The sequence below is a fragment of the Erinaceus europaeus genome, chromosome 11 (assembly GCF_950295315.1).
Source record: "Erinaceus europaeus chromosome 11, mEriEur2.1, whole genome shotgun sequence".
Classification (NCBI taxonomy): domain Eukaryota; kingdom Metazoa; phylum Chordata; class Mammalia; order Eulipotyphla; family Erinaceidae; genus Erinaceus; species Erinaceus europaeus.
The window spans coordinates 15,756,978-15,768,351 of record NC_080172.1 but is presented as its reverse complement, the minus strand read 5'-3'; the positions used below and the strand labels follow the sequence as shown (position 1 = coordinate 15,768,351).

The following is an 11,374-nucleotide window of genomic DNA, read 5'->3' as shown; positions in this document are numbered from 1 at the left end:
CATTATTAAAAAATTTAAAGAATATTCATTATAATTTAATTCAGAGGGGGAAACTACAAAAAAAAAGTTATGGAGAGGAGTAATCCTCAAAATAATAATGGACCTAGTTCAACTATCGTGATGAAATGTGTAAAGTAGGTCAAGTCTAAGTCTAATGAAGAATGTCTAGAGTAACCTGGATGGTGGTACAGTGGACAGTGTTGGACTTTCAACCATGTGGTCCTGAGTTCAAGTCCTGGCATCACATGTGCCATAGTGATGCTCTGGTTAAACCTTAAAAAGGCAGTGACTGAGAAGTGTTCCAGAGTGGAAATTATAATACTACTAGTGTGTCACATTTTTTGGTTATAAGTAGACAGGGGCAGTATATCTTCAGAACCCTGTTACAACTTCCCAATACTACTTTTGAATAAAAAGAGTGTCAGTCTTGGATTCAGATTACCAAATATTATAATATTATTTTATTCTCATTATATATTTTAATAGAATTTTATAATTGTTGCAATTGTTGATTTTCCATTTATGGAAATGATATATATTTATTTTTAGTTTTAAATAGAATTGCTTGAATATGTTACTTATTTGTGATGTATCTATTATTAATAGTAGTTATTAAATATTAAATTATTAATTATCAAATATTAATTAATATTATTTAATAATAGTTATGAGGTACAAGATTTTAGGGCAACAGAGTACAGTTCCACACCATAATCACCACCAAAATCCTGTGCCCTCACCCTCCTGAAAGTAACTATCATAGTTCTTACAAAGTCTTAGAGATGATTTCTTTACTTCTTTTTTTTTTGTCTACTTGCAAGTTCAAGTATTTTAGCTCTCTAGATTCCAATATGAGTGAAACCATCCAGTAGCTGTCTTTCATATTTTTACCTATTTTACTAAGCACAGTCACCTCCAGTTCCATCCATTTTGTCCCAAAGGACATAGAATTGTCTTTTTTGATTGCAGAGTAGCATCCCATGAAGTATGTATGTATCCCTTAACCTCTTCAGCCAGTTATCTGTTGATAAGTGTTTCAGCTACGTTCACTGGTTGGCTATTGTGAATAGTGCAGCTTTGAATATAGAGGTGCATATGTCCTTTTGAATAAGTGTTTGTTCATCCTTCCGATAAATGGCTGAGAGCAATAGTGCTGGATCATAAAGTTACTCCATGTCTATTTAAGAAACTCCATATAGTCTTCCAAAGTATAGTCTGCAGCAGTTGACATCCCCATAAGCAGTGTAATAGAATCCCTTTATGTCCACAATCTTTTCAGCACCTGTCAGTTCCTGTTTTGTTGATATAGACCCATTCTCACAATTGGAATCTCAGTGTAGTTTTGATATGAACTATCTGATCATAAGTGAAGTGGAGCATTTTTTCATATGTCTGTAGGCCATATGAATTTCTTCTTTAGAATACCATTTAGTTCTTTAGCATACTTTTTCATTGAGATATATACTTTTTTCCTTTTGTTGGGTTGAGTTCCTTTTGTTGTATGAGTTCTTTATAGACGTCTGATATCAATCACTTGTCAGATGTGGAGAGAGCAAATATTTTCTCCCAAATACAGGGTTTCCTGGTTATTTTTGTGTAGTTTGCTGTCAATGCATAGAAGCATTTCAGTTTCATGCAGTCTAACTTTTTTCATCTTGTTTTCATTTCACATGCCCATTGGGTTGAGTCCCCAAATTCATTTTTATTATAAATTTATTAGTGATTTAATATTGGTTTACAAAATTACAAGATTACAGGAGTACTATTCACACTGTTCCCACCTCTGTGTCCCCGTTCCCTCCACTGGGAACTACAGTGGTTCTCCCAAGGTCACAGGTATGGACTGACTATTATTTCTGCAACTGTATATATATATATATATATATATATATATATATATATATATATATATCCCATTTTTTTCTATGGTCCAGCCATCTCTTCCTAAGTCACACCTACTACCTCCAAGTGTCTTCCTCCCCCCTCCCCTTCTCTCTCTGGAGCCTAGTGGAGTTGGGTTTCAAAGCCCTCCAGTAATCGTCTTCCCCTAATATTTCTTCCCCTCTTTGGGAGTATGGACCAAAATTCTTACGGCTTGCAGAAAGTAGAAGTTCTGGCTTCTGTAATTGCGTCTCCACTGGACATGGACATTGCTGGGTCAATCCCCAACCTGTTTTTATCTTTCCCTAATGGGGAAGACCTTTGGAGACGTGAGACTGCAACACACCTTGATGAGGTCATCTACCCAGGAGTTCAGGACAGAACCACAATAGCATCTGCAATTTGGTGTCTGAGACGTGGTTAAGATAGCAATACAAAACATTAATAAACAGAAACCAGAAAGTAGGAATAGAACAAATGAGAATAGGGATCTTAGGTTGGAAAGAAGCCAGAAAGTCTATTTTAGATATGTTCCTAGGGGCTCATGACTTTAGTAATTTTTGCTTGAGTTTGCTAGCTAATATGGAAGTAGACAAAAAATATTGTCTGAGAAGATGTAATCGGAGTTGAGAATAGAACTAGAGAGCTAGATTAGGGCACAGAGTAGCTCCCAGACTTGAAAAGAATATATAAATACAATTAACTATTTACCCCATCAATTTGCCCAGGGCCCATATATATTCATATTTAGCATAGGAGTATGTATAAAGCACCTAATCCCTGTCAGTCTGAGCTCACGGTCCTCGGTCACAGCTGGGAACATTCTAGACTGTACTCAATTCAGGATCAGTTTTCCTCAAGTGGCAGAGCAGAGTGACCCAGCCTTCCTTCAGACAGTGGGACAGTCCCTACCATTCCTACTTTATAATGAAAGTAAGGTCCTTGAGAGGCCCTCAAAAAGGCTTATGATGACATTCCAAATACATTTTTGATGTTAAGATTCTGCAATATTTTACTGATGTTTTCATCTATGTATTTTATAGTTTCTGATCTAATATCTAGGTCTTTGATCCATTTTGATCTGATTTTTGTGCAAGATATAAAGTGATAGACTAGTGGGGAGTATGGATCAACCTGCAAAAAAGACCAGAAAGCTGGATCAGGGAAGAGAGTAGCTCCCAAATATGGGAAAAGGGTATAAAGATTGTTAACCGTAAACCCCATCGATTTGATCTGATCCAGGGCCCATATTCAGCTTCTTTTTTTTTTTTTAAGTGAGAGGACTTCCCACCAAGCTGGCAGGAAACTAAATAGGTTATATTTTCTTTCTCTCCCACCAACATAACAAAACTACAGCTGGGCTGGGAAGATAGCATAATGGTATGTAAAAGGACTTTCATGCCTGAGGCTCCAAAATTCTAGGTTCAATGCCCTGCAGCACCATAACCAAAGCTGAGTGGTGTTTGGGGTGGGAGGGGTCCTGAACATAAAATGAGAAGCTATCTTGGAGCTCAGATAACTCAGATGAGATGACCATGGCAGAAGTTCTCCTGTCACCTGTCTATGAAGGAAATAGCAGGCGTAAGCCTTTATTCTATTGCATGTTAACATGACTCAAATCTAAAATCTTTGTAAGGGGCTTAAGAACTTAGGAGCAACGTGGTCACATCCTACAAATCATTGAAAAGTAAAGTAGGTGTTTTGTACATGAAAGAGCCGTACAATTTTTTTATAACACTCCTCTCTCTGAAAGGTAGAGTTGATGTCCCTCAAACTGTATTTGGGAAGCCTAGCCTGCTTAAACTAACAGGGTGTGGTTGAAGAAGTGCTGTGTATAAGTCATGCAGCTCCTGCCTATCGCAATGGAATATCTACTCTCAGAGCTCAGAGCCACCATAGAAGAGCTGCTCCTGTCCTCAAGTCTCCAAGCAGGGAGATGAAGCACATTTGCACAGGAACTGGACAATATCAGCTCTGTACCACAGTAGTTAAGAGCCCAGTCATGTGTGTGAATTGGGTTTCAACCTCCCAGAATCCATTTAACATCATCAAATGGCTTCTGATAATGCTGTGTAAAAGAGATATGACTAGGGGCTGGGTGGACCCAGTTAAGTGCCCATAGTGCAAAGCACAAGGACTTGTCCAAGTATCCAGATTGAAGTCCCCACCCGCACCTGCAGAAGGGATGCATTTTGAGTGGTGAATCAGGTCTGCAGGTGTCTATCTTTCTCTTTCCCTCTCTATATCTCCTTCCTCTCTCAAGCTTTCTGTCTTATCCAAAAAAAAAAAGGACCAGAAGCAATGGATTCATAGCGTAAGCACTCAGCCCCAGCAATAACCCTGGAGGCAAAAATAAAATAAAAATTAGAAAAATAAAGGAGATATTACCTAATAAAGTCCTATTTAAGATTTTGATCCACAAAAGGCAGTGATCTGTTCTCTCTTATAAGATATACATGTGTGTGTGTCTGTGCGTGTGCGTGTGCATGTGTGTGCATGTGTATGTTCCATGTTAAGCCCTTGTTGTCTTATAGAATCTTCAGGAAATCCTGCCAATCCTTTTATTTTAGTTTAATGAAACTCATACTCAACTTTGATCGAGAGAACTGGAAGGTCAAATTTGGGCTGTTTTAGCCCATTAAATTTGTTATGGCAGCAAAGAGAAATGAATATTCAAACCAATAGCAATTCTGAAAAGCAGCTATACTCAGATGAGTTCCTTCCCCTGGCTCCAGTCCTGGGATCATCTCTGTGCTTCAGGCTCTTTACTTCTGCCCTGTATGTAATGTATGTAGTTAATTGTGAAGATTCATCTGTTTTCTACCCCTTGTAGAACATGGGTAATATGTCATGAACAAGTTCTGTGCATGATAGCTTTAAAAAAAAAACATTCTTGATCTTTTAGTCTTGAATTGATACTGTCCTTCTCATATAATTTTCTTAAAAGTCTTGTGGATTTTCTATGAATCTCATTGGAACTTACTTTATTAGGCAAAAGCCATATCTGAAAATTTCTTCTGAACAGATTTATCTCTGACTTACCTGGCAGGGTATTATGAAGAAATTATTAGTCACAGAAGCCTGTTTAGTAGAGTCAGTCTGGAGGACACCCCCCCTTATGTGTCCTTCATAGATGAGAACAGGAGATTAAAGAATACTGGTATAATTATTTAGTTACTAGGTGAGTTATGAAATGTTCAAATTTGAGTCAGTCTGTCTGATGCTAGAACTTGCTATCATTTTCTTTCTTTTATTCATTTTCAACTTCTTTTTAGGTTATTTATATAAATGGTCAAAAGGACACAAATAATGCAAAAACTATGTGAATAAATAAATCTGCATTGCTACTGATTTTGTTATCCTCCTAAATATATCCTATTAATATACAAATATATATAAGTATCCTTTGTGACACAAATGCTAAGATTTTAAACAGCTTTTTTCATCTAACCATATGTCTCCAAAATTCATAAGCAATGTACTAAATTCTGTACACATCAAAGAATAAAAAGCAGATAAATAAATAAATGGGGGCTGGGCAGTGGTACTATTTGCAAAGATACATGCAAGGACTAAGGGTCAAGCCCCCACTACTCACCTGGAGGGGGGACACTTCACAAGCAGTGAAGCAGGTCTTCAGGTATCTTTCTCTATCCCTTTCAGTCTCCCACTCCCTTCTCAATTTCTCTCTGTCCTATCAAATGACAAAGGTAGGGGGAGGCCGCCAGAAACAGTAGATTCATAGTGCCAGCACAGAGCCTCAGTGACTAAAGGAAAAACAAACAAACAAAAAACCAAACCAGATAATTATTTAAACAATAAGAGAATGTGGCCCAAACAAATGAAATATTTTATCCCTTAGAATTTTTCTTCATTGAATTTCTCAAATATGTAATCTAGTCCTTGGTTAGGGGCATCAAGTAATATGTTTATTAAGCAAAAAAATTGTATAATGTGGTTTAAAATAACAAGTAATAATAAAGTCTTAGTAAAGGTATACATACCTATAGAATCTTGAGCAAAGGTTAACTGGTAGACATTTAGGTCTGACATTACTCATTTAACCACTAGCAAAATGATATGAGGTATATGCAATATATATATATTGTTGTTTCCAAGGAGTTACAAGATATTTCTTTATAAACAGACTGAATATACATCTAATTATCATAATAGTTTTGAAGCTGGGAAAAATAGCTTCTGGTAGAATAGAGGACTTGAGTGCCGAGGCTCTTGGTTCAGTTCCCAGATCCACATGTGTAGCAAATAGGATAAATATTTTTTAGTTTTGATGATCACTTATATTAAATTTTCTTCTGTTATTGATATAAAATAAAATTTGGAGGTATTTTCTTTCTTTCTCTTCCTTTTTTTTTTAATTTTGTTCTTTTTTTAGCCAAAGCACTACTCAGCTTTGGCTTCTGCTATTGTTAAGGATCGAGCCTGGAAGCTTAGAACCTCAGACATGGAAATCTATTTATGACCACTGTCTATTTATCTACCCAGCATAAGTAGAAGTTGTCTGAAAAGTAGTAGAACAGTCTTATTAGTATAAAAGAATAAACATAAGTTTTGCAGAAGATGAAAAGAGAATTTTACAACATGAAAGATTAATTTAGTACTTTGTGAATTACTGCCCTGCAATAAGCATTTATGCTAAAAAAAATAAGACAATTATCAAGCTATATCATTCAGGATAAATTCAGCCAATAAATGTCATACAGAATAAAATTATCAATTAATAAAACCTGTCTTTCCCTTGCTAGTAAGAAAACTGGTGTAAATGTTTGATTATAAATTTTTAATCATACCTGAGTAGCTTCTACATCAAAATGACACTCTGAATAATACATATATAAATAATCCACATGGCTTAGTCTGAACTTCCCACAGAAGCATCTTCTGTAACAAGTGTTCTAGTGGAAGAGGTTGATTTGAGAGAAGATTCTAAGGAACAATGTGGTGGGTTGAAATGTCAATGGAGGATAAGAACATCCAGAGTCAATGTCCATGGAAGACTTTGACAGCTGTAGAATATATGGTTAGGGGGGCAGGTGGTGGCACACCTGGTTAATAGCACACATTACAGTGTGCAAGGACCCAGGTTCAAGTCCCAGGTCCCCACATTCAGAGGGAAAGATCCACAAGTGATGAAGCAAGGCTGCAGGTATCTCTGTCTTTTTCCCTCTTTCTCCCCACTCCTCTCAATTTCTCTCTGTTTCTGTCTAATAAAAAACAAATAAAAATAGTCACAACCTGGCCACCCTATCACCTGGAGCCCTAGTCATGAAATCCTGGGGTTCCCACACAGACATGATGGGCCTAGACTTCTAACAGATGCCTCTCTCCACTGTCACTGGTCATCTCCAACAGGAACAACATAATGGACCTCTTTGTGGGTTCCTATAGGACCTTGCTGTCCATGTGGATCAACAATTGTAGGGAATGTTCCATTTTTCTGAAGGGATACTGAACAACATATTCTAGCTACTACCTGAGGGAGATGGAACCTGAAATTAGTGCATCCTGGTATGTTCCTAGCCATGACCACAGAATGCGAGCTCAGATCTACAGGGATGCAGAGGTTACATAGGCTCCTGTGCTGAACATGGGCCCCAGATCAAATTGATGGGGTTTATGGTTAACAATATTTGTATACTTTCCCCATATTTGGGAGCTACTCTCTTCTCTGATCCAGCTTTCTAGTCCTTTTTCCAGCTATGATACCATCTCCCCAGACAATAACCTGGGTCCACTTGCATATCAGATGTCAGGCGAAGGAAAAAACTAGTAAAGTCACGTGCCCTCTGGAATATACCTAAAATAGACCTCTGCTTTTCCCAAAACAGAGACCCCAAATCTTCATCAGCAATATTCGTGCCTTTGGGTTTATCTTTAGTCAACAATTTGCTCTGCATTATATCTTAACTCTTTTTCAGATACTAGGTTCCAGATGGTACCATGATGTCAACCCAATTTCCTTGGGCAGAGGACCCCAACATGTGTCTTGGAGCCCCTCTTTCCCAGATCCCTGCCTCGTTAGGGAAAGACAGAAACAGGCTGAGAGTATGGATCGAACTGTCAACACCCATGTTCAGCGGGGAAGCAATTACAGAAACCAGACCTTCCACCTTCTACACCCCACAGTGATCCTGGGCCCATACTCCCAGAGGGCTAAAGAATAGGGAAGTTATCAAGGGAGGGGATTGGATATGGAGCTCTGGGGGTGGCCATTGTGTGGAAATACTACCCCTCTTATTCTATAGTATTATCAATACTTCTATTTTATTAAAAAAAAAAAAAACATCAGACCTGTCAATTATTCAACAGCACCAATGCAACACAAAGCAGCATGGTAATATATAAACCAGCAAACAAAGCTTTAGCTCAATGAAAATTTATTTATAGGCACTCAAATTGAAATTTCATGTAATTGCCATTTGTGAAAAAATGTCTTTTTTCTTCATTTCTTTTCAGCCATCTAAAAATGTGAAATCTTGAAATCCTTCCACCTGAAAAATGTAAGAGCCTAGAAGGCATTATGCTAAATAAAATGAGCCGGATAAAAGGATATGGTTTTATGGTTTGTGGTACACAGAGAAAACAAACAAGTGGATAGACTAAACAAAACAAAAAGTAAACTTTTGTGGCCCAGGAGGTACCACAGTGGATAAAGCACTAGACTCTCAAACACAAGGTCCCAAGTTCAATCCCTGGCCGCACATATATACCAGAGTGATCTCATTCTTTCTCTCTCTCCTCCTATCTTTCTCATGAATGAATGAATGAATGAATGAATAACTAAATAAATAAATAAAATATTTAAAATTAAAATAAACTTTTTTGAAAAGCTTATAGATCTTTTTGAACTCTGTGAAAAAGGAGTGATTATTAGGACATATTCTGCAGACAATAAAGAGATGAAAAGTCTCTGAGACAAAGTGTGATAGGAGTTTAAGCGCAAGCACCAAGGGTGAGATAAGTATTCAGACAGCAAGAAATATCTGCCCTGAAACTAACAGATGGGCCTTCACTGATTGGATATGAAGTGGTAGACTCAAAATGCTTTCTAGGTAGCCAAAGGGAAATGTGTTGGCACAGATTTTGATATGTTTATACAGAAGGAAAAGTTTGGGGGAAAAAATGGCTTTAGGGGAAAAGAAATGTGTTTAACTGTCCTTCATTCTGTCCAGAATACTCATAGTAAAAGTTAGTCAAACTTGATACAATCTCCCCAGACAATACTTTTAGCCAACTGCATGTTAGCTGTCAGGCCCAAGCAAAAATTAGAAAAGTCATAGGCCCCTTGAAATATACCTAAAATATACTTCCTACTGTCTTCCAACATGAAAACCCCAAAAATCTCACTTGCTATATTCTTACCTTTAGGTTCCTGATTATTAAACAATTTGTTCTGCTTTATATCTTAATGCTTTTCAGCCACCAAGTCGCAGATTCTATCATGATGCCAACCTGACTTCCCTGAACAGAAAACCTCACTAATGAGTCCTGGAACCCCCACCTCCCTGGACCCCTGTCCCACTAGGGAAAGATAGAAACAAGCTGGGGGGGGGGGGGAGCGGTAATGGATCCACCTGCCAACACCCATGTCCAGTGGAGAAACAATTACAGAAGCCAGACCATCCACTTTATGCACTCCATACAGATCCCAGGTCCATGCTCCCAGAGGGTAAAGAATAAGGAAACTTCTGATAGAGGGGAGGGGATATGGAACTCTGGTGGTGGGAAATATATGGAATTGTACCCTTCTTATATCACAATCTTGCTGATCATTATTAAATAATAAAGTTAGCCAAATTTAAAAGAAGTCTCTGGACTAAAAGATTAAATCTAGGAGGCTTTAATCCAAAGAGAACTGTGAGAGAAACAGAAGAGGCTAAAGACAAATCCCTGGTACATATAAAAACATTTAGCTAAGGGGCCAGGTGATAGCACACCTATTGGGGGCACATGCTATCATGTGCAAGGACCAGGTTCAAGCCCTTAGTCTTCACGTGAGGGAGAAAGCTATTTCATAAGCAGTGAAATAGTGCTGCCAGTGTCTACCTCTCTTCTCCTCTCAATTTCCCTATGTCTCTACCTAATAAGTAAATAATATTTAAATATATATTTAGATAAAAATAGAAACGTGTTTGTAACATTAACAAAATGCTATGCCTTTGACTAAGTATCCTGAATGCACAGCCTAAATATTTTAGTTTTGCTTGTTTTTTGAGAGGTTTCATTTAGGATGAATTGTAACAAAAGAACTTTGATGGAGTTTCCTCGTTGGTTCTCTGTCCGCTGGTGTCAGCACGGGTTCTCCCCCCACCCGGCTGCTCCAGATTCTGAGGGCAGTGAAGATGGAGACTCACAGTTGCATTTGGTGGGTCTTATGGGAGTCCTCTCCTCCCTTCAGCCATCTTTTTGTTGGTGAGGCAGACTGTAGGTGGTGTCTCAACTGCCACCAAGTTGCAGATGCTACCATGATGCCAACCTGACTTCCCTGGGCAGATAACCTCACCAATGCGTCCTGGAACCTCACCTCCCCAGAGCCCTGCCCCAATAGGGAAAGATATAAACAGGCTGGGGGTATGGATCCACCTGCCAACACCCATGTCCAGCAGAAAATCAATTACAGAAGCCAGACTTCCCATCTTCTGCACCTCATAAAAATATTTAGTCCGTACTCCCAGAAGGACAATGAATAGGAAAGCTTCCAATGGAGGGGATGGGATATGGAACTCTGGTGGTGGGAATTGTATGGAATTGTACTCCTCTTTTCCCATAATCTTGTCAATCATTATTAAATCACTAGTATAATAAAGTGAATATTTTTTTTTAAAAAAGAACTTTGATCTTCTCAAAATTGCCTCATTTCTTGTGACTAACTGAACTGAGGCAAGATGGACATGACTGGAAAGATGGCAACAGTTGACAGGTCTCCTAGAGTCCATAAAATGTGGGGTTAGAACACAAATGTTTAAAAACAGTCAAAAACACTTCTGAATTTTCAGATTTTGTAAAGTGGATGACTATAAAATTTACAAAGAAATCAAAGACCATAGGAAACACAAATACTAAAGTCCAGAATTTTGTTTGTACTGACCACCACAAAGATGTGTTAAAAAGACACTGAAAGACTGGCAAAATAATTCACCTAATAAATGTACCTGTTGTCATGTGCAAGACCTGGGCTCGAGCCCATTGAACTAGAAGAATCTTCACTGTTGTGTTATCATTTCCTCTCTCTCTGTGTCTTTGTTTCTGTCTCTATCTGAAAAAAAAAAAATGTATACAAGCTTAAAGCAGTGAAGCCCTCAGTCATGAAAACAGCCTTAAAATTAAAATAAATAAAGACATTTAGATGTATGAGTCTAGAGTTCGAAAGAGAGGGTGTGTGTGTGTGTGTGTGTGTGTGTGTGTGTGTGTGTGTGTGTGTGTGTGTGTGTGTGTGGTTTTGTTTTGCTTTTTTTTGCAATTGCTAGGACTT

The 11,374-nt window shown here is 38.0% G+C and overlaps 1 long non-coding RNA gene across 1 annotated transcript in view; it reads right to left on the bottom strand.

The window, feature by feature from the left end:
- Positions 1-5,483: 5,483 nt before the first annotated feature.
- The window catches only part of LOC132541201 (uncharacterized), a 42,758-nt gene continuing 36,867 nt past the window's right edge, over positions 5,484-11,374 (bottom strand). The window contains exon 3 of the long non-coding RNA XR_009552371.1: positions 5,484-5,648. This is a non-coding gene — a long non-coding RNA (uncharacterized LOC132541201). The remainder of the gene's footprint in view (positions 5,649-11,374) is intronic.